General features: G+C 48.1%; 8 non-coding genes across 8 annotated transcripts; 5 read left to right on the forward strand and 3 right to left on the reverse strand.

Annotated features, from left to right (window-relative positions):
* Positions 1-529: 529 nt before the first annotated feature.
* trnae-uuc (transfer RNA glutamic acid (anticodon UUC)) lies at positions 530-601 on the forward strand. Its single transcript has one exon. It is a non-coding gene; the product is annotated as a tRNA-Glu (tRNA).
* A 1,690-nt stretch (positions 602-2,291) lies between these two features.
* trnac-gca (transfer RNA cysteine (anticodon GCA)) lies at positions 2,292-2,363 on the forward strand. The gene has a single exon. It is a non-coding gene; the product is annotated as a tRNA-Cys (tRNA).
* A 4,841-nt stretch (positions 2,364-7,204) lies between these two features.
* trnal-cag (transfer RNA leucine (anticodon CAG)) lies at positions 7,205-7,286 on the reverse strand. The gene has a single exon. It is a non-coding gene; the product is annotated as a tRNA-Leu (tRNA).
* Positions 7,287-9,613: 2,327 nt separating this feature from the next.
* LOC131111110 (U1 spliceosomal RNA) lies at positions 9,614-9,777 on the reverse strand. Its single transcript, XR_009121108.1, has one exon. It is a non-coding gene; the product is annotated as a U1 spliceosomal RNA (small nuclear RNA).
* A 2,640-nt stretch (positions 9,778-12,417) lies between these two features.
* Positions 12,418-12,489, reverse strand: trnae-cuc (transfer RNA glutamic acid (anticodon CUC)). Its single transcript has one exon. It is a non-coding gene; the product is annotated as a tRNA-Glu (tRNA).
* A 670-nt stretch (positions 12,490-13,159) lies between these two features.
* Positions 13,160-13,229, forward strand: trnav-aac (transfer RNA valine (anticodon AAC)). The gene has a single exon. It is a non-coding gene; the product is annotated as a tRNA-Val (tRNA).
* Positions 13,230-13,669: 440 nt separating this feature from the next.
* trnal-cag (transfer RNA leucine (anticodon CAG)) lies at positions 13,670-13,751 on the forward strand. Its single transcript has one exon. It is a non-coding gene; the product is annotated as a tRNA-Leu (tRNA).
* Positions 13,752-14,375: 624 nt separating this feature from the next.
* trnay-gua (transfer RNA tyrosine (anticodon GUA)) lies at positions 14,376-14,462 on the forward strand. The gene is given in 2 exon segments: positions 14,376-14,412; positions 14,427-14,462. It is a non-coding gene; the product is annotated as a tRNA-Tyr (tRNA).
* Positions 14,463-22,098: the final 7,636 nt, after the last annotated feature.

The raw sequence follows: 22,098 nt of genomic DNA on the forward strand, positions 1-22,098 counted from the left end.
CAGGTCGAGAGGTGTGACGTTTCTGATCGAATTCAGAGGTCATCAGTTGGTCCTGAAAACGGTCTTGGCACTTTTTTTCACGATGAAAGGTATGAAAACAGCCCTGTTGCATTGGCCGGGAATCGGACGCGGGTCTACCACGTGGATCGATCCTGGACTCATTTCCGATCGTAACATCGCTTTTACAAAAGGCAAAGAACTCCTAGAAGACTGCGGGCATTGATCCCACAGCAAGACAAGACAAAGTGATACCTATGGCTGTATTTGGCCTAGATATCGGGATTGGGGCCCGGATTAGTGTTTGGTACTTGGGAACATTTAATCACAAAAAACAAAAGAGCTTTTGGAGAATGCGGGCATTGATCCCGCTCCCCCTCACATGCGAAGCGAGCGCTCTACCATTTGAGCTAATTCCCCTGCTGTTGCAGCATTGGCAGAGAAGGTCCAGTCTTATAACTATTTTGGTTCCTTTGCTGGACTACGTCAAAGCGACACAGACTCTGCCTTTCTGAGTGCAAACCTAACGCAGTCCCTGGTGGTCTAGTGGCTAGGATTCAGCGCTTTCACCGCTGCGGCCCGGGTTCGATTCCCGGTCAGGGAATTGACATTTGGCTAGGTTTTGACTGGAGATAGAGTCGCCAGATCGTCAACCTCCCACCTGGAGGCGAACTCGTCGCCCACAGTACCGAGGCCATGTCGGCGAAGACGGCAGTACATGGCACAGACACAGCTTCACTCTTCCCCCACTTTAGGCCCCGACTGAAAAAGCAGAACCCCCCATCGCAGCTAAAATAGCCCACTTGGGAGAGCGTTGGACTGGAGTTCTAAAGGTCCTCACAATAAACCTCACTCCTCCTGATGGTCGTTACGTCTTTCAATAATGGGGTGTTAAAATGTGGATTGTCAAAAGGAACAAAGACAATCCATCTGCAACCTGGTCAACGGACAGGTAAACAGTGCAGGTACCCTGCTTTGTGCGGCTCCTTTTCAGTGTCCTCCATTGTCAGCGAACCTCACAAGGTCACAGTTTTTTCCTGATCAGGGCACCGTTTTAGGTTGTGTGGATGAGTGGTCTAAAGCACCAGATGAAGGCTCCTTTTGCTCAGCGGGCACTGGTTGAAATCCCACAGCTGGCATTTTCCTGGTCAGGTCCATTATCCACGACTGGAATGATTTGGCAGCAAAGGACTGTCAGATTGTACAACACACCCGAGCACCTCATGAGCAGAGTTATCCTTTTCCGGGAAAGAACCAAAAACTCTGACTCGAAGGTGCTGATTGCTGCTCCCAGTTGCTTCTAATTCGTCTGCGAGCAAAAATTGAATTTTAGAGTCTGGTTAATTGAAAAGATTTGCTAGCTAGCCAGGAGTTGAAACTTGAATCTTCTGAGATGAGTTATCCTTTGCCCCACTATTCGTACAACAAAAGGACCTGTCATTTAAGGTTAGCTTCTGGATTGTCACTGTTTCGCCAAGACTACAATTGGGTTGAGAGAAAAGTACTTTTTAGACAAGACAATAACAAAAGCAACACACACCTGCCATGACCCAGGGTTGGTGCGGACACAACAATGAGTACGAACCACGATATGATTACAGCTGTCTAACCCGTAGACAACACGTCATCCACTGCGCCACTAGCCATTCAACAAAATAACCTGGAGTTTAAGGTTGGGTTCTAACTAGGCTACCACAGTTTCTGCATTACCAAACACTAATTCAGATGTTGGGACTCATTTTCAGTCAACAAGACCATGTTAACAAAGGTCCTGCAGGAGATGAGGTGACCGAGAGGTTAAGGTGCTGGACTGCTAATCCATTGTGTTCTGCGTGCATGGGTTTGAATCCCATCCTCATGGGACTATACCAATGCAGTAGTTTTGACACCACCTGTGTTTTTAGGAAACATCATTAGAATGCAATTAATCAAAGTATCAGGTACGATGTTGGAGATGGAGAATGCTTTTTTAGCAGGAAAAAGACACAATATACCATTTGGAGAATGCAGGCATCGATTCCACTTCATCAATGAAATGTTTTCCGCATGTTGCACAATTTTCCACAGGAAAGAAATCTTGACGATGTATCACCAAAAGTGCTGAACCGCCCAATGTGTGGCTGAAACTAGTGCACAAGGAATAACTTGTTTAAGTGAACCTTTTAAACCTCGATGACCCATCAAGAAGTCAACCTTTGTTGGTTCAATTCTCCCAGTCACGATGAGGATGTGTGCTGGTTTAGTGCATATGCAGAACTTAGTTCCCATCGTGTAAGCATGTTTGGTGTGTTTGAGGGGGTATAGCTCAGTGGTAGAGCATTTGACTGCAGATCAAGAGGTCTCCGGTTCAAATCCGGATGCCCCCTGATGCACTCCTTCGGTTTAAGAATAGTCTAAGAGTACATGAATGCATGGCTCATAATAGCAACAACTTCGGTGTAATATAACTCCAGATTGTTTCCCTTTTTGCATGGCTCCTTTCTACATTCTTCACACTGACATGAAATTTCTGCAGTGGCTTTTGTCCAATTTCCTCGCGGATGACACAGCCCCCCCCCCCCGACCCCCCCCAAGAGAAAGTCCAGCCGCACCACAAAACAAAGTCATTTCAGCTGCTTTTACCCACAATCTTATCTTTTCCGTGCTGACTCAAAGCTCAGGACCATCGGACCAGACCTAAATTCATGAGGAGCCGGGCTTTTAACTGGAACTGGAAAGACTTGCAGCCCCGCACTGTCTACTCTGAGCCCTCCCGGATGACTGAGCTCCTCACCCTATCTCTTAGGGTGAGTCCAGCTACCCTACGGAGGAAACTCATTTCAGCCGCCTGTATCCGAGATGTCATTCTTTCGGTCATGACCCAAAGCTCATGACCATAGGTGAGGGTGGGAACATTGATCGACCGGTAAATTGAAAGCTTTTTTAACCACGACGGTCCGTTACAGCGACCGCATTACTGCCGAGGCTGCGCCGATCCGTCTGTCGACCTCACGCTCCCACTTTCCCTCACTCGTGACCATACCTAAGATACCTAAACTCCTCCACCTGGGGTAGGACCTCATTCCCAACCCGGAGGGAGCACTCCACCCTTTTACGACTGAGAACCACGGCCTCTGATTTGGAGGTACTGAGTCTCATCCCAGACGCTTCGCACTCAGATGCAAACCGTCCCAGTAAGCGCTGAAGGTCACAGCCCGTAGAGGCCATAAGAACCACATGTGATTCTAAGGCCCCTGAAACAGATTCCCTCAACACCTTGGCTGCGCCTAAAAATTCTGGGATGTCCATAAGTGCACTTGGCACCAGGACACCCTTGGCTGCAGGTCTATGATCGACTTTGCAGTCGTGTCATCAGACCTGCGTCCGCATGTTCTGGACAGGCGGGTGAAGAGAGGGGCTGAGCTGTCAACTGATCACCACCTGGTGATGAGTTGGATTAGATGGCGGGGAGGATGCTGGACAGACCTGGTAGACCCAAACGAGTAGTGAGGGTGTGCTGGGAACGTCTGGCAGAGTCTCCCGTTCGTCGAGTCTTCAACTCTCACCTCTGGCAGAGCTTCGCCTGCATCCCGGGGGAGGACCGGGATATTGAGTCCGAATGGGCCATATTCCGTGCCTCCATTGCTGAGGCGGCTGACCGGAGCTGCGGCCGCAAGGCGGTCGGTGCCAGTCGTGCCGGCAGGCCCCGAACCCGATGGTGGACACCAGAGGTCAGGGCCGCCATCAAGCTGAAGAAGGAGTCCTATCGAGCATTGATGGCTTGTGGGACTCCGGAAGCAGCTGACAGGTACTGTCAGGCCAAACGGTTCGCGGCTTCGGCGGTTGTCGAGGCAAAAACTCGGGTGTGGGAGGAATTCGGTGAGGCCATGGAGCACGACTTTTGGTCGGCCTCGAAGGGGTTCTGGCAAACCGTCCGGACCCTCCGAAAAGGGAAGCATTGCCCAGTCCACACTGTTTACAGTGGAGACGGGGCCTGCTGACCTCGACTGGGGATTTGTTTTGGTGAAGTAGGTGCAGACACATCCATTAAAAAATGAAAATACAAAATATACAGTATACAGGTTAAATATATGTACACAGTCTGTTTTTTGTTTGTTGTTCCGGAACTGCAGTCTGATTGTTTTTCCTAAGAGTCCAAACTGAGCGTTAATTTAACGCATATAGAGTGTCAAAGTGGCAGGATGAGGCAGAGGTGGGGTGTGAACAGTGTCGGGGGGGGGGTTCCGGGACTTGTTGATGAGGCTGGCAGCAGACGGGAAGAAACTGTTCTTGTGGCGTGAGGTTTTGGTCCTGATGGACCGCAGCCTCTTCTCAAAGAGACTGTGTCCGTGTTGAGAAGGATCGGCCACAATCCTTTTCTGCACGCCTTAGGGTCCTGGAGGCGTACAGATCCTGGAGGGACGGGAGATTGCAGGAGGTGAGGATGGACTCAATGATGGAGCTGTAGAAGTGCACCAACATTGTCTTTGGCAGGATGAATTTCTTCAGCTGCCATAGGAACGTAGGAAGTACATCCTCTGCTGTGCCTTCTTGATGAGGGAGCTGATGTTCGGCTCCCACTGGAGGTCCTGGGAGATGATGGTACCCAGGATGCGGAAGGACTCCACAATGTCAATCGTAGAGTCACAGAGGGTGATGGGGACAGGAGAGGCTATGTTCTTCCTGTTGTCCACAACCATCTCCACTGTTTTTAAGGCGTTGAGCGCCAGGTTGTTCAGGTTGCACCAAGTCACCAGATGGTCAACCTCTCACCTGTAGGCAAACTTGTCGCCGTCAGAGATAAGTCCGATGAGGGTGGTGTCGTCCGCAGACTTCGGGAGCTTGACAGACTGGTGACTGGAGGTGCAACTGTTTGTGTACAGGGAGAAGAGCAGAGGAGAAAGAACGCAGCCCTGGGGGGATCAGGTGCTGACGGTTTTTGTATCTGAGATGTGTTTCCCCAGCTTCACGCACTGTTTCCTGTCAGACAGGAAGTCTGTAATCCACCTGCAGGTGGAGTCAGGCACGCTCAGCTGGGAGAACTTCTCCTGGAGCAGAGTTGGGAGGATGGTGTTGAAGGCGGAGCTGAAGTCCACAAACAGGAGCCTAGCATAGGTTCCTGCGGAGTCCAGGTGCTGGAGGACCAACACACCAAGGCAGCCGTCCGCAGCGCCATTTTGGAAACACGTGGTGGCATGGGAATAAATGACTACATGGTAATCAGGTGGTTAGGTGTCAGTGGTTCCAGACACATGGGTTGTTTACATTGTCCACAGTAAGAGGGTGATTATTCACAACAGACATGGCTTCCTAAAGAAAGGTTCTCAAGGAACTGTCACTCAACCTGCCAGCACTGTTTGCTAGGACTGAAATGAGCACGCTTTTGATGGTTCTGATCTGGCGCTCCCAAACACCTCCCATATGGCTTGCATTTATGACAAAGTTGCATTGCTTGTCTGCCAGGTATTCTGTTACTCTTTCTGTGTTTATTTCCTTTAGAGACTTTTCCATTTCATTTTTAGTTCAAACTAAGTATGTTCCCTGATCTGATCGGATGTGCCAAACAGCACCTCTGATGGCAATGAAGCATCTTGGGGCATTGATGAATGAGTCAGTGGTCAAGTCCTCCAGCATCTCTATGTGAACACCTCCAGAACATAGACAAGTGAATAGTAGACTGTACTGTTTTTGTTCTTTACGCCCTTGTTTTGTGTGAAAGGGGCCAAAACAATCCATGCCACCATAGGTAATTGGTGGAGAAGGCTCAATGTGGTCTTGAGGTAAGTCAGCCATCTTTTGTTCCTCTGTGGCTCATCGAGCTTTCCGGCATGGGATGCACTGTCAAATATGTTGAGCCACTGCTTTGCTCCCTCCCACGATCCAGTAGTCATTTGCTCTGAGTTAATTCAATTAGGGTCTCACCTCATGCCACGGACGCCCTGAGGACCAGACAAGGTGTGTCAACCTCACCCTGGTTCGACGCTTCCAACCTGACGTACATTGACCCTTGGATAGGTTTTCCTGGTGTTCTGTTGGTTATGAGGGCAGGGTGTTGTCGACGTGGGCTTTTGTTGTTCCTTCACGGTCCACGTTCTTTGCACTCGGGGTCTAAATTTTGGGTAGAGGACAATGGGGTGGCCGCCCCCATTGATCTGCTTCATGCAGTCACGGTGCGCGAGAGGTTTGCCACCGCTCTGCTTTGCCATGCTGTTTTCTTGACCTTTCCCCGGTCAGTTAGCGGCCTTGATGGGGGTGTTTCGCAGTTGATTGGGTTGTGCGCTGTTGGTTATGGGGCCCGATGGGTTTTTGCCGTGGGCTTTTGTTGTTCCTGGAGCAGATAAAGAAGAGTGGTCAGTACGGGGGTGAACCCATGACCGTGGCTTTATTAGCACCACGCTCTGATCAACTGAGCTAATCGACCACAGGACACCATTGCATCAAATGTTTCCAGCTAAAATCGACTAACTCATCCTTAACAGACCGCATTCTCCGTGCCATGCTGTTTTCTTTACCTTTACCTGGTCGGTTGGTTGCCTTGATGGGGGTGTTTCACAGTTCACTGGGTTCTGCGCTGTTGGTTATGGGGACGGGGGGTTATGAGGGGCAGGGTGTTATCGACGGGGGCTTTTGTTGTTCCTTCACGGTCCACATTCTCTGCACTCGTGGTCTAAATTTTGGGTAGAGGATAATGGGGTCCACTGCCCCCATTGATCTGCTCCTTGCAGTCTTGGTGACTGAGAGGATTGTTGACGCTCTGCTTTGACATGCTGTTTTGTTTACCTCTCGAGGGTGTTTCACTGGTGACAATTGACACTTTGGTCTCCCTCCCTTGTATGAACATGTTTCCCCATTGGTGAGCTGTTTTTGTGTCCGTGCCAGATGCACAGGATTTCCTTTTCTACTAAAGGCACCATTCAAGTCAAGTTTGCATGCTTCACAGGCACGATGCTTTAGTTGGTCAAATTACATGTCTAGCAAAGAGGGGCTCATTGGTTCCAATTCCAGCAGTCCTCTACTGGTATTTCCATACTTTTTTATCAGAGGTCATGTTGAGATACAAATCCTGTTTTCAGGAGAAATGCAAGACCCCGGGATACAATAGGTCTTCTTTGTACACTTTTGTACACAGCAGCAGACATTTTGAAAAGCACCCCTGGTTTACTGCCCAGGAGTAACAGCCTCGGCCACTCTGGAATGAAGGGTGACGCCACTTCAAGATGCAAGAAGCTGTCAGGAGTGGGATTCGAACCCACGCCTCATTCGAGACTGCAACCTGAAGGCAGTGCCTTTGACCACTCGGCCACCCTGACCCTCCAGAGACTACTTTTTAAAAGGCATTCACACACTCTGCGTTTTGTTTCCCATGTGGGTATTATGTTATGTTAGTCCAGATTAACAGCCTAGTTATTTGTGTCAGTCCCAGGGACCATTTCCAGACCCTCGTGTGACATTTGTCTTGGACTCTTTTGGAGAGCCCTTGCATTCTTCCCAATAGGTAAACCCTTTGTATCGGTGCCAAATATATACGGGATTCCCCACCTGCTGACCGAATGACACACGACAAATGGCGTCGTCTCAACGTTGCAAGCAGTTACTGTCTAGAAGAGTAAAGGCAGCATTGCCAGGTTGACATGCTCAGCTGGCACTATGGCTTAGCTGGTGAAAGTGCCTGTCTAATAAACAGGAGATCCTGGGTTCAAATCCCAGCAGTACCTGGGTGCTTGGTCCGTGAAACTTTGGCAGCTGAATTTTGATCCACGTACCTCTTTTTGTCACTTGCCCTTCAAAAACGAGTCTACGGTGCATCCAAACCTGACATGATTGTTGTGGATCCCATTACGCCAGAAGGAGCTAAATCCGAAGAGTATGACATTGTGATGTGTTGTCATTCAGTGCCACTTTGCATAGGCTCAGCCACTTTTCTCCGACATGTGGCATTGGTGGTTCAGTGGTAGAGTTCTCGCTTGCCAAGCGGGAGCCCTGGGTCCAATTCTCAGCCAATGCAGTGTATCTCAGCTTGTACCTTTCTTTAGAGTTCATGTGAAAAAGTACAAAAGCTCTTTTTCCTGCGAAAGGGCAGAACTCAGAATGACACCTGAAAAGTAAGAGAACGGACCACCTGACAGTTAAGGTGGACAGCACTTGAGTATTTGCACATTTCTGTCAGAAGTAGAAACGTATTGAAACCTTACTGCAGTGATGCTGATGTAGTCTCTGTGCAATTGCTTGTGTTGTTGACATTTGCTGCCAGCCAATCAGGATGCGAGACAGATGTCAGACAAGCAGAGAGACTTTGGAGAAATGAAGTCAGGTATTTGAATCCCGTCTAAGCCAGCAGTCAAGTCACAGTTTTCTTCTCCACAATATTATTTTTTTCCAATTAATCCCTATATAATTACAAATTATTCCTATCAGGCTTGTATTGATACCAGTGCTTGAAATAAAATACAAAATCAATGCAATGTCACAAAGAATATTTATTTATCAGGTTGCCACACTCAAGAACACTCTCAATAATAATAAAAAAAATCTACATGTAAGCAGTTATGAATAATGAATATACACATTGTTCATTTATTTTGCCGCCTTTGTTTCTCCTTTTCATAAAACGGAGAGGCCTGGAACTCCCTCCAGCTCATCTCTTTTCCCATCCTGTGCTCTCTATAGATGGAGAACACTTTGGCAGGACAGTAGATGTACTTCTCTGAAGCCAGTGTGGATGCGGGGGCTTTTCCGGCCCTGCTTCAGCTGCATCCTGCAGAGGCACTTTCGGACAGGGGGTGGAGGAGATTCCTCCCTCTTTCTCTTCTTCTGCTGTTTTTCCTCCACCCTTTTTCTTGTCTCATCCACCTCTCGCTGGAAGAAGTCTGTTTGACTGAAATCTTTAAATGGCATCTTCGGGTCTGTCAGACCTTCTGCAGCAATAAGATTATCTGACAGGGCCTTGTTGATGAACGTCGTGGTTGATGTCCCATCCACTTGATATTTTCATTTTGGTTGGCCACAGCACAGACATGGTTTTTGTTTGAGTTTTTTGACACAGGAGGTGGTTGCTGCTGCTCCAATGGGGTATGAGCAGGTGGTGGTGGTGAAATAACCATCACTGCAGGCAGTGTCACTACAGGCACAAGATGCAACTATTCCAACAAAGGTACAAATGATTACGTTTTTACCTGGCTTTGCTTTGGCTGAGCGAGAAGTCCTTTCAGGCAAGAAAACAGCAAAAAGCAACACACACCAGCCGTGACTCAGACAAAACACAGAATACAAACAACAACACGATTACGGCTACAAGCTATCGTTTTTTGGGTGAGAACCATGAACTCTTACTCAGAGGTGCGGATTGCTCATTCTCGCTGCTTCAAATTTGCCTGCGAGCAAACCTTGAACTTTAGACTCAGATCAATCGAAATGGTTGCCGACGCTCTTTCTCTGTCTTGTTGCCGTTTCTCATTGAGGTTTCCTGACTGAGAGCAGATCGGCCTCACGGCTGGTTGGTTGTCTCCCGTGGATGGGCAGACCTTTCCAGCAAGCATTGGTAGTGCTGGGCTGGTCGTTTCTTGCTCGGTCTGGCTGCACTCGCAAGCCAAGGAGCTTGGCGTGGTGCTGCACCTGCCTCTTGTTTTAAACACGGGATAAGGGGAGAGCGCGAACGCAGTCCCCCACTACCACAAATTATGCAGTCGAGATTCCCGCATTTGGGGAATTCGCAGAGGTCAGCTCAACCCATGTGCAATGGCTGAGCCTCGCCCTGGGTGAACCACCTTCTTGATCATGGTATCTCCCCTGGCAGGTAAGTATGAGTTGCACCGGTCCCGCCCGGACTAGTCTCTCGCACATGCCACATGCTGAGTGGTGGTCTCATCAGGTCGCCCACAACAAGCCCAGCCACTTGACCTGTGTCCAAATTCAGAGACATGACTCTGGTTATCTCAAGGAGTCAGTCTGTATGGCACTCTTGTGACTTCATTCTGAGCAAAGACAGCGGCAGCAAGTGGCTTAGTGCAGTTGCTGCAGACGTTCAATGCGGAGACTGAAGTACTGACTCAACGTCCCTAGTCACACCATGTAACATGAGAGGCCAATATGTTGAACCCTGACACGTGTAGATGTGCAAGGTCGTTGTGAGTCAGTGGGTTGTCAGGGTCAAACTCCTGTGACACTTGTAAAAACACTTAAATGCAGAAATACAGAAGAGACAGACAACAATATTCAAAGTTACTCGCAGCGAGGAGAGTGAAACCACATACCCAGTGACATGCCGCTCCACTGAGTATGCAGTTCAAACTCCTCTTTATTTATTCTCTTTTGGGGGTCCCTACTACATGGTCATGCAACTCTAGTGGTGGCAGTTGCACGAGCTGTATTTGTTTCTCTATGTGTATGTGTGTGTATGTGTGTGTATTACTTTTATTGTTTTATGAGTTCTTATCTTGACACATTCTTGCAGGATAAACATGAACATCTGCAGGGTTGCGGTTGGCGCATCCAGGCACATCCAGGACCTGGGGGTTGCTGGGGGTCTCTGATCAGGGTCACAGGAACATTTCTTCTTCAGCACATTCAAACACTCTTTCTATTGTCTAAGCAAATGGATATAAGGGTGATAACTGATGCTATATTCATTCTATCTACATTTTATTCTAACAAGGATCTATCCCTGAGCATCCGACAAATGCTCTGTCTCACCCTAAACCCAGTCCTGACAGCATTCTCAGTCGAGGACCTTGTCTTATTGTGTTGTCCATGTTTTGTTTATATTTCTGTTGTCAGTCGCTTCAGGATGACAACGGTTTGTGCTTCAAGATGACCCCGACCATTCGACCGAGGCCGAAGACAAATCCTATCTCCAGTCAAAACCTACCCAAATGGCAATTCCCTGACCGGGAATCGAACGGTGAGAGCGCCAAATCCTAGCCACTAGACCACCAGGGACTGCTTTATGTCTGCACTCAGCAAAGCAGAGACAGTGTCACTTTGACGTACTCCAGCAAAGGAACCAAAATAGTTCTGTGACTGGACCTTCTCTGCCAACATTGCAGCAGCAGGGGAATTACCTCAGATAGTAGAGCGCTTCCCTTAAATGTTAGACCCGAACCTCTTTTGTTTTGCTAATGTGGTCTGTTTTCTTAGCCCCGCAAATCTCCAAATGCACAATGTTTTTGCCTTTGTCGAGAGCATTGTAGTACTTATGACATTTATGCTACATATGACATCAGAAATGATGGATATTTCTTCAACAGAACATGACATCTGATTCAAAACATTTACTTGAAATGTTGGAGAGAAAAAAATGGAGTCGCTGAAACACATATGCAAGGCACTGCTGGGATTTGAACCCAGGACCTCCTGTTTACGAGGAACTTTGACAAACTAATCCACAGCGCCGGCGAAGGAGTGTCTTCAGTGTTAGGCGAACTACTGCATAACGGAAACCACACCAGTGGCCAGGCTTTCAACAGGACTGGTGAAATCCTGCCAGTGTAAGCGGACCGAATCCACGATTATTCTCCTCCTTGGTCTTCGCTGTGTCAAGGATGAGGATGTTGTTTGCATGCAACGACACCACAGCGGCCACCTCCTTCCTATAAGCCCCTTCGTGCAGGCCAGTGACGCACCTGATCAGTCATCCGGGAAATATGGATTGTGTGTCCAAACTGGGGACAGATGCCCGTGTACACACCTTCAGGGATCAAGCACATATCCTTGTTCCCATTTGTCACCTTGATTTTTTTGTGAAAGAAGGAATTGAACGGCCTTGCTTCCACCCAGTTTCCAACTAGGGACCTTTTGCATGTAAGGCAAACGTGCTAACCACTACACAATGAAGGGTGAGCCCTTTAAGGGGACTGGTGAAGCAGTTGCCAAACAATGACACAAGACGATGTGTCCAAAGTGGGGGCATATTGACAATTGTCCAAATCGACAAATGTTTCTCCCTTGTAGGGAAAATTGTTCCACAAATTATGGGCTTTTCTTCAACAAAACATGAAATCACAATCACGGCTTGACAGGTTTGGCTTGTAACCTGCGATTGGCGCATCCAGGCACCTCCAGGACCTGGGGGTTGCTGGGGGTCTCTGATCAGGGCCACAGGAACATTTCTTCTTCAGCACATTCAAACACTCTTTCTATTGTCTAAGCAAATGGATATAAGGGTGATAACTGATGCTATATTCATTCTATCTACATTTTATTCTAACAAGGATCTATCCCTGAGCATCCGACAAATGCTCTGTCTCACCCTAAACCCAGTCCTGACAGCATTCTCAGTCGAGGACCTTGTCTTATTGTGTTGTCCATTGTGTGTCCATGTTTTGTTTATATTTCTGTTGTCAGTCGCTTCAGGATGACAACGGTTTGTGCTTCAAGATGACCCCGACCATTCGACCGAGGCCGAAGACAAATCCTATCTCCAGTCAAAACCTACCCAAATGTCAATTCCCTGACCGGGAATCGAACCCGGGCCGCGGCGGTGAGAGCGCCGAATCCTAGCCACTAGACCACCAGGAACTGCCTTATGTCTGCACTCAGCAAGGCAGAGACAGTGTCACTTTGACGTACTCCAGCAAAGGAACCAAAATAGTTCTGTGACTGGACCTTCTCTGCCAACATTGCAGCAGCAGGGGAATTACCTCAGATAGTAGAGCGCTTCCCTTAAATGTTAGACCCGAACCTCTTTTGTTTTGCTAATGTGGTCTGTTTTCTTAGCCCCGCAAATGTCCAAATGCACAATGTTTTTGAAACACATATTGTTGGAATAAAGCACATTCAATAAGCTTACTTCATATTATCCAAGTTACTATTACATGCACATAGATCACACGTTTGCACAACTCATCACATTCCTTTAGACACTCAATAACAGGATGTCTCCTTGAGACATTCTGCTTTCTCAAAATAAGCTTGATGTCTCCTATCTGTCTTGGCTTTCTCAAAATATGCTTGATGTTGAAACCAGTCTCAACCGTGTGAACTGTTCCCCCTCCCTTAGACGATTGAGACCTATGTAATAGGGCACACCTAAACTCTAATTCATAAAAAGAAGGAGAGCAGAGACTGTTTTCAGAGTAGGTTGGATGAATGTTACTGAACAGTCTCTGATCACTCTCCTTGCAAGCCTACATCTCACGTCTTTGTGTCTTCTTTCACAGTGGGTGATAATGTTTTGGGTTTAACCCTAACAATAGTGTAGCGGTTATCACGTTTGCCTAACACGCAAAAGGTCCCCAGTTCGAAACTGGGTGGAAACATGGCCATTCAAGTCCTTCTTTTACAAAAAAAGTTAAGGTGACAAATAGGAACAAGGACTTGTGCTTGATCTCTGAAGGGACTTGAACTCTTGACACTCAGATTTAAAGTCTGATGCCCTACGAAGTGAGCCCCCAGGGCTTTGGTCAAAAGACTTGTTTTTGTGTATTTGGAATGAAATGTTTTCTGCATGTTGAACAGTTTTCAACAGGAAAGATATCTTTCAGATGTATCAATAAAAGTGCTGAATCGCCCAATATGGGGCTCGAACCCACGACCATCAGATTAAGAGTCTCATGCGCTGCCGACTGAGCTAATCAGGTCTTTTGCTGCTCTAGATATCATTTTTTGTTCTGTTTTTATTGATGTGGCCATCCTGGTGTTTGATCAATTCCACAGCTGACCTAGTTTCTCAGGGAACAGAAGGAGCGAGACCTGGAGGGTCAGGATGGACGAGCGGTCGAAGGCGCTGCATTCAGGTTGCAGTCTCTAATGAGGCGTGGGTTCAAATCCCACTTCTGACAGTGCGCGGCCGCAAGTCTTTCCAGTTCCAGTTAAAAGCCCGGCTCCTCATGTAGTTTCCATAAAGTACCAAGGTATTGTCCTGTTGTCCTTGTATTTTGAGGGCAAAGGAGGCGTTTGCAAGAGGACCTCAGACCTGGTCACCTGAACAGGGACTTGAATCCGGGACACTCAGATCAAAAGTTTCATGTTCGGGACCAAATGGTCCTTCGAGCCGAATATCTTCCCAGTGACCTGCAAGATCCAGAGGGAGTTAGGGATGTTCTGTGCCTCCATTGTCGAGGCGGCAGTGGCCCTAAGGTGGTCAGGGCCTGTCGTGGTGGTAATCCTAGAACCCGTTGGTGGATACCATTGGTGAGGGATGCCGTCAAGCTGAAGGAGTTCTATTGGGCCTTTTTGGCTCATGGGACTTCAGCTGACAGGAACCGACAGGCCAAGCGGTCCGCGGCTTTGGCATTCGCTGAGCCAAAAACTCTGACATGGGAGGAGTTTGGAGAAGCCATGGAGAAGGACTTCCGGACGGCTTCGAAGAGATTCTGGATCCGGCGTCTCAGGAAAGGAAAGCAGTACACAGTGAAGACGCTGTCAAACGCTTGGCTGTACTCATTCGCACCAAAGCAACAAGACCTTCGATAGCTCAGTTGGAAGAGCGGAGGACTGTAGTGGTTCAAGCTGGCATCCTTAGGTCGCTGGTTCAAGTCCGACTCGAAGGACAAGCTGTTTCTTGTGTTATGTCTGCCGGCAAAGAATGGCAATACCGTCTTGTCTGAAGGACCTCCGCTTCCCTGTCAGTGGAGTTGGACTTGAGTCTTTGTCACGCAGTCTGAAATTGGCAAACGGAGTAATTCTGATTGAGTGATCATTTGAGTGTCTATTTGAATACGTTTCATCTCAACTCCTGTTGGAAAAGAACAGCCATTTCCATGAGAGCACAAGACCCCTGGATTGTACCCGAAAATACTTTGCGCTCATCAGAGAGTAAAGTTGTTGTCCTGGTTTGCAAAGCCTCCATTGTTACGCCAGAAGGTGCCAGTCACACCCAAAACAAAGGGTTCCATGGTTAGCACTCTGGACTCTGAATCCAGTTTAGGGTGATACCTATGGCTGTATTTGGCCTAGACATCGGGATTGGGGCCCGGATTAGCATGCTAAGCGAGCGCTCTACCATTTGAGCTAATTCCCCTGCGATGCAGTGTTGGCAGAGAAGGTCCAGCCTCAGAACTATTTTGGTTCCTTTGCTGGAGTACGTCAAAGCGACACAGTCTCTGCCTTTCAGAGTGCAGACATGATGCAGTCCCTGGTTGTCTAGTGGCTGGGACTTGGTGCTCTCACCACCGCGGCCGTTGTTCGATTCCCGGTAGTTGGAATAAAGCTGTATATATCATGTAATCAAATTCAATAAGCTTGCTTCATATTATCCAAGTTACTATTACATGCACATAGATCACACGTTTGCATAACTCATCACATTCCTTTAGACACTCAATAACAGGATGTCTCCTTGAGACATTCTGCTTTCTCAAAATAAGCTTGATGTCTCCTATCTGTCTTTGCTTTCTCAAAATATGCTTGATGTTGAAACCAGTCTCAACCGTGTGAACTGTTCCCCCTCCCTTAGACGATTGAGACCTATGTAATAGGGCACACCTAAACTTTAATAAAAGAAGGAGAGCAGAGACTGTTTTTCAGAGTAGGTTGGATGAATGTTACTGAACAGTCTCTGATCACTCTCCTTGCAAGCCTATATCTCACGTCTTTGTGTCTTCTTTCACAGTTAGTGATAATGTTTTGGGTTTAACCCTAACATTAAATTGGTCCTTCGAGCCGGATTCCAACAGACCCGACGATTCCAGCGTGGGAGAGAGATCCAGGCAAGTCTGTGGCCACAGCGACCAATACCCTTTCCGGGGCTGGGATCCGACGGTTGACGGAGATCCAGGAACACGGAGACGTGAGTAGAATATTTCACTTAAAAAAGGAATGTGTGACGAGTGAAATAAAATACCGGTATTCAAGGGGTGACGAGTTAGGCGATAAGGTATAAAAACCCTGCAGGTCAGACAGTTAAATTCCGTAGGTGGGTAGACGCCCCTAGTTGAAACAGACTAGTTAAATTCTACACAGGACGGCAGAGTCCTCTGTGCTGAAAAATAGAAGTGTACCAAACCCTGACAATTCTAGACTCTATCAGGTAAACAAAGACCAGTTAAAGTCCGCGCGAGGGCAGACTCGCCTGTTGAAAAGGATACAGTTAAATTCTGCAAGCGAGGGCAGACTCGCCTGTTGAAAAGGATACAGTTAAATTCTGCAAGGGCGGCGGCGTCCTCTGGCAAAAGGAAAACGCGTTAAAGGTGTGAACATGTGTGTGTGAATGGGAGTAAGATTACCACTAGGTTTCGAACTCCATACCAAACAGTGAGATTGTAAGTGGTGACTTGTTGTGGATGCAAAGGCAAGAATTGTCCGCCCTCACCGGGGTAGAAGCTTGACAATTACCACAATAAGGCATTGATCACCACCTCACTAAGAACATCCCCAACTATTAGGACTCCCTAGGAGCACTCATCTTAGTTGGGACCAAATTGTCAAAATGGGAAAAGGGCAAAGTAAACAACGTAAAAAAGTAATAGACAGTCTAGAATGCAAAGATTGGATAATGGTAGAAAAACAGGATCCAGATGCGTTAAAACCGTTACCGTATTGGATAAAACAATACGATTTTAATGGCAAACTTTCTACGGCAGGAATAAAAGACTTACAGCAAAAAAATCAGAAACAAAACAAACTGTAAGGAAAAACAAATGAACAAAGAAGGTATTCAGCATACTTACGTATGGATGAAAATAGCAGGGCAGAGAGAGACAGGGAAAAAGAATAGACAAAAAGAGTACAGGGTGGCAGAAAAATAGGAAAAAAAAATCCAACAGGATACCCAACAGTACCTGTTGTACCGCGGATGTGATATCACAAAAACAAACAAAAAAAATAAATTAAAACAATAGAAAAAATAAAAAACTCAGCACAGGTGAGCATGTGACCTGTTGTGCCGAAAAGACAATCTAGAAAAGAAAAATAATCCGTAGAGCAGGCTCTACGCCGTGTCTCACCAGGCACGAAGAGAAAACAAAAAAAAAACGGCTTATGGTATACCACTTTAATCGTAAATATTAGTGTATGTGTGTCTGTTAGTTATTGGTGCCATTATTGTTTATGTCTAGGGGACCTTCCTGTCTCACGCAGGACACACCCCTTTTGCTTCAAAATGAATTAAGAAGTAAAAATTACTTGAGGGCCAATATTAGTTATATATAACACCAAAATATTTGTGTTTGGGCATATCAGCGCTACCTGGGAGCCCTTTACTTTTTTTGAGTAGAATATTTTTTATGTCAATGATTCCATTCTTCATGTGTCTTTTCCTAAAAGAGACAATGATGAATGAAAGACTGTGGGCCTTTTTGTAAATGCATGCTATTTTACATTTGATTGAAAATGCAAAAACTAGACACCTTCAATGCGGAAGATGTTTAAAAGTATTTCCAGGCTAGTGGACCTAATGGAGGAAGAGGAATATATGTATATAGACCGAAGTCAAGGGCATGGCCGAGGAGACATTTACAAGATAAAATAGAGTGACAATATTTATTAACCGGTGAAGAGGAGGAGTACTTAAACGGTATTCCCGAAACACTATGGTCAAAAGGACCATCGGACGTAGGATTAATTAAGGGAACATTACCAGTACAGATTAGAGCAAAAACTGAACACAGACCTTGTGTGCGTCAATACCCGTTGAAACCAGATGCATATGAAGGAATAAAACCTGTGATTGTTGAATTGATAAAAGCTAAAATAATAATTGAATGCCCAGATTCACCGTGTAATACACCCATTTTTCCGGTTAAAAAGACTCCCCCTTCTGTTGGTTGGAGGTTGGTACAGGATCTAAAAGAAGTAAATAATGCAGTAATTCAGAGGGTGCCATTTGTACCTGACCCACATACTCTTTAGAATTCTTTAAGGTCAGACGCTACATACTTTATGGTAGTAGACATTAGTAATGCATTCTTTTTAGTTCCAGTAGATAAAGACAGTCAATTTTGGTTCGCTTTCTCTTTTAGAGGGAAGCGATATACATATACAAGATTACCTCAAGGTTACTGTGAAAGTCCCACGATATACTCTCAAGTGATGAATGCAAGTTTGTCAACTTTTAATCCACCAACTTTAAATCCAAGGAATAGTCAGATACTCACGTATGTAGATGACATACTTATTGCATCAAAAACGAAAGAAGATTGTGAGGTTGACACTTTGGCAACCTTAAAACATTTAGCAGAAGAAGGACACAAAGTTAGCAAGGCTAAATTGCAATTCTGTAAAGAAAAAGTTAAATACTTAGGTCACCAATTAAGTGCAGGTGGAAGAACTATTCTAGAAGATAGGAAAACAGCTATCCTGCGAGCACCCAAACCCCAAACAAAAAAACAAATGATGTCCTTTCTAGGACTTACAAATTATTGCAGGATGTGGGTACCTAATTATTCTGAAATATCAGCTCCATTGCAGGCCATAATGTATACTGAAGATATAAAAATGACAGATAATCTTAAATGGACTCCTGAGGCAGAAAAGGCCTTTTGTGATCTCAAACAAGCATTGGTTAGCACCTCTACGCTAGCTCTACCTGACTATAGTAAAACCTTTTACCAAATGGTCGATTGTAAAGGACATTTTTGTCACGGCTTGGTTGGGCCAGGATCCCAGACGCGGAGGCAGGAGGCAGGTGAGTACAGTCAAACAGTTTATTGAGTCCAAAAGGGTAACAAAAGGCGATGGTGTAGAAAAGGGGTACACCATGGAAAAAGAATATATATATATATATATATATATATATATAGAGCAGGGCTGGTGGAGGCTCGAGCCGCTGAACGCATAAACTAGAGTAACAGGGTTTGGTAGCATCGGGTGACGAAGGCGAATAATCCAGCGACGGCCAGCAGTTAGAGGTGAGCTTAAATACAGGACGGGGGTCATCAGCTTCAGGTGCGTTCAACGGCTCCGCCTCCAGCCAGGTGCAACAGATCTGGAGTAACAGAAAATGACAGGAGGGAGAAAGAAGCACAAACAAGGGCAACCGGACGTGACAGTATCCCCCCCTTAAGGATGGGCGCCACCTGGCGGCCTACCTGGCTTCTCCGGGAAGCGGCTGTAAAAGTCAGAGAGCAGTTTAGGATCCAAAATGAGGGCACGAGAAACCCATGAGCGGTCCTCGGGGCTGTACCCCTCCCAGTCGACCAAGTACTGGAAACCCCTGCCCCTTCTTCTCACATCCAAAATGGCCTTGACCGAGAAAGCCGGGTGGCCGTCTATTAGCCTGGGAGGAGGTGGCGGCACCTCCGGAGGGCTGAGGTCGCTGACGCTGACAGGTTTAATGAGGGAGACGTGGAAGGTGGGGTGTATTCCCAGGGCATCTGGGAGGCGCAGCAGGACAGAGGAGGGGCAGATGACCCGTTCCACAGGGTAAGGACCGATGAATCTGGGCTGTAGTTTCCTGGAGTTTGTGTGGAGGGGCAAGTCCCGAGTCGACAGCCATACCCTCTGGCCAGGTTTGTATTCGGGGGCCGGCAAGCGGTGGCGATTGGCCAGACGCTGGTTGCGCTCGGCTGTGCGTGCCAGGGCCTTCCGGGTGTTTCGCCAAGCCAGGCGAGCACGGCGTAGGTGGGCAGAGACGGAAGGGACTGCAGACTCTGCCTCCAGTGAAGGAAAAGCTGGGGGCTGGTACCCATACGCTCCGTGGAAAGGCGAAAGGCCTGTGGCCGAGCAGACGAGGAAATTGCGGGCATACTCTATCCACGGCAGGTTGATGGCCCAAGAGGCGGGCTGCTGGTGGCAAACGCAGCGAATGGCAGCCTCCAAGTCCTGGTTAGCTCGCTCAGACTGGCCGTTCGTCTGCGGGTGGTAGCCTGACGACAAGCTGGCGGTAGCCCCCATGGCCCTGCAAAAAGCCCTCCAAACTGCCGAGGAGAACTGGGGACCCCGGTCAGAGACCACATCGAGGGGGATGCCGTGGAGCCTGAAGACATGGTGGACCAGGAGTTGAGCTGTCTCGAGCGCCGAAGGGAGTTTGGGGAGGGCAACAAAATGGGCCATCTTGTGTGTGTTGCCGTTGGAAGGGGGAAGACCCGTTACAAAGTCCAAAGCCACATGGGACCACGGCCGGGTGGGGATGGGCAGAGGGCGCAGAAGACCGGCTGGAGCCTGATGGGACGGTTTATTTCTTGCACAGGTAGTACAGGCGGCCACAAACTCCCTGACGTCAGCCCGCAGGGAAGGCCACCAGAAGCGCTGAGACAGGAGGAAGATGGTGCGTGCAATTCCAGGGTGGCAGGCGAGCTTGGACTCGTGCGCCCAGCGAAGGACCTGAGAGCGGAGGCCCGGGACCACGAACAGACGCCCGGCCGGGCAGTCACTCGGGGGGGAGGAGTCCACCATGGCATCCATTACCTGCTTCTCTACCTCCCACTGAAGTCCCCCCAGGATACGGGACTGAGGAAGGATGGTCTCCTTGGGAGGAGCGTCCAAGGGTGGGGAGTACATCCTGGAGAGGGCGTCGGGCTTGCCGTTTCTGGAGCCAGGGCGGAAGGTCAGGGAAAAGTCAAAACGGGTTAGGAAAAGCGCCCATTGTGCCTGCCGGGGGTTGAGCCTGTGAGCCGAACGGAGATAGGCCAGGTTTTTATGGTCCGTGAGAACAACAAAAGGGACCTCAGAACCCTCCAGCCAGTGCCTCCACTCCTGCAGCGCCAAGACAACGGCCAATAATTCCCTATTGCCGATGTCGTAATTTCTCTCTGCCAGGGTCAGGCGACGTGAGAAGAAGGCGCAGGGGTGCAACTTGTGGTCGGTGGTGGAGCGCTGGGAGAGGACAGCCCCCACGCCGGTGTCGGACGCATCAACCTCGACAAAAAATTGAGACAAGGGGTCAGGGTGAGCCAGGACAGGAGCCGAGGTGAAACGCAATTTAAGGTCTTCAAAAGCGGCATTGGCATCTGGGGTCCATACAAACGGACTCTTAGGGGATGTGAGACGGTTCAAAGGTTCTGCAACCCGACTGAAGTCCTGAATAAAGCGGCGGTAAAAATTAGCGAAGCCCAGAAACCTTTGAAGGTCCTTCCTTGATGTAGGAGGGGGCCACTGGACCACAGCCTGGATCTTGGCAGGGTCGGCTCGGAGTTGCCCCTTCTCCACAATGAACCCCAGAAAAGAAACAGAGGGAGCGTGGAAAGTACATTTCTCCGCCTTGACAAAAAGTCTGTTGGCAAGGAGCCTCTGTAATACCAGCCGCACCTGCTGGGTGTGTTCCTCAAGAGAGTCCGAAAAAATCAAAATATCATCCAGATAAACAAAAACGAAGCGACCAAGCATATCGCGTAGTACGTCATTAATAAGACACTGAAAAACGGCGGGTGCATTGGTGAGACCAAAAGGCATGACGAGGTATTCAAAATGGCCAATGGGGGTGTTAAATGCGGTCTTCCACTCGTCCCCCTTCCGGATGCGGACGAGGTGGTAAGCGTTGCGGAGATCAAGTTTCGTGAAGAACTTAGCAGAACTGAGGGAATTAAATGCGGAATCCAATAATGGGAGTGGGTATTTGTTCTTGACCGTGATGTTATTAAGAGCGCGGTAATCAACACAAGGGCGGAGTGACTCGACAAAAAAGAAACCGGCAGCTAACGGGGAGGAAGAAGGGCGAATGAGACCAGCGGCGAGCGAGGAAGATATGTAATCTTCGAGAGCCTCCCTCTCAGGCTTAGACACGTTATACAGCCGCGAGGAAGGGAGCGCGGCGCCGGGGTGGAGATTAATGCAACAGTCGTACGGACGGTGCGGGGGGAGTGACATGGCTCTGTGCTTGCTGAAAACGTCTCGAAGGTCATGATAGACAGGAGGAACCGAAGTAAGGTCGATCCTCTCTGGTGCGGGGGCGCGAGTGTCTGAGAGACGGGGACACGCCCCCCTGAAACAGTGCGTGTGACAAAAAATGCTCCAGCTAGCGATAGCTGGTTTAGACCAGTCTATGTGGGGATTGTGCCTGCTCAACCAATTAAGCCCTAATACTACCGGGGCGGAGCGCGAGGGAATGATAAAAAAAGTCAAGTTCTCAATGTGATTGCCTGCCAGGCGGAGCGAAAGGGGGCGGGACTGGTGAATGACGTTAGCCAGATGACGCCCATCCAGAGAACGAACAACTTTGGCAGAGGATAACGGTATCACAGGAATAGAAGAATTAACAACAAACGCCTCGTCGAGGAAACAGTCGTCCGAGCCAGAGTCAATAAATGCCGT

The sequence above is a fragment of the Doryrhamphus excisus genome, unplaced genomic scaffold (genome assembly GCF_030265055.1).
Source record: "Doryrhamphus excisus isolate RoL2022-K1 unplaced genomic scaffold, RoL_Dexc_1.0 HiC_scaffold_24, whole genome shotgun sequence".
In the NCBI taxonomy this organism is placed as follows: Eukaryota; Metazoa; Chordata; class Actinopteri; order Syngnathiformes; family Syngnathidae; genus Doryrhamphus; species Doryrhamphus excisus.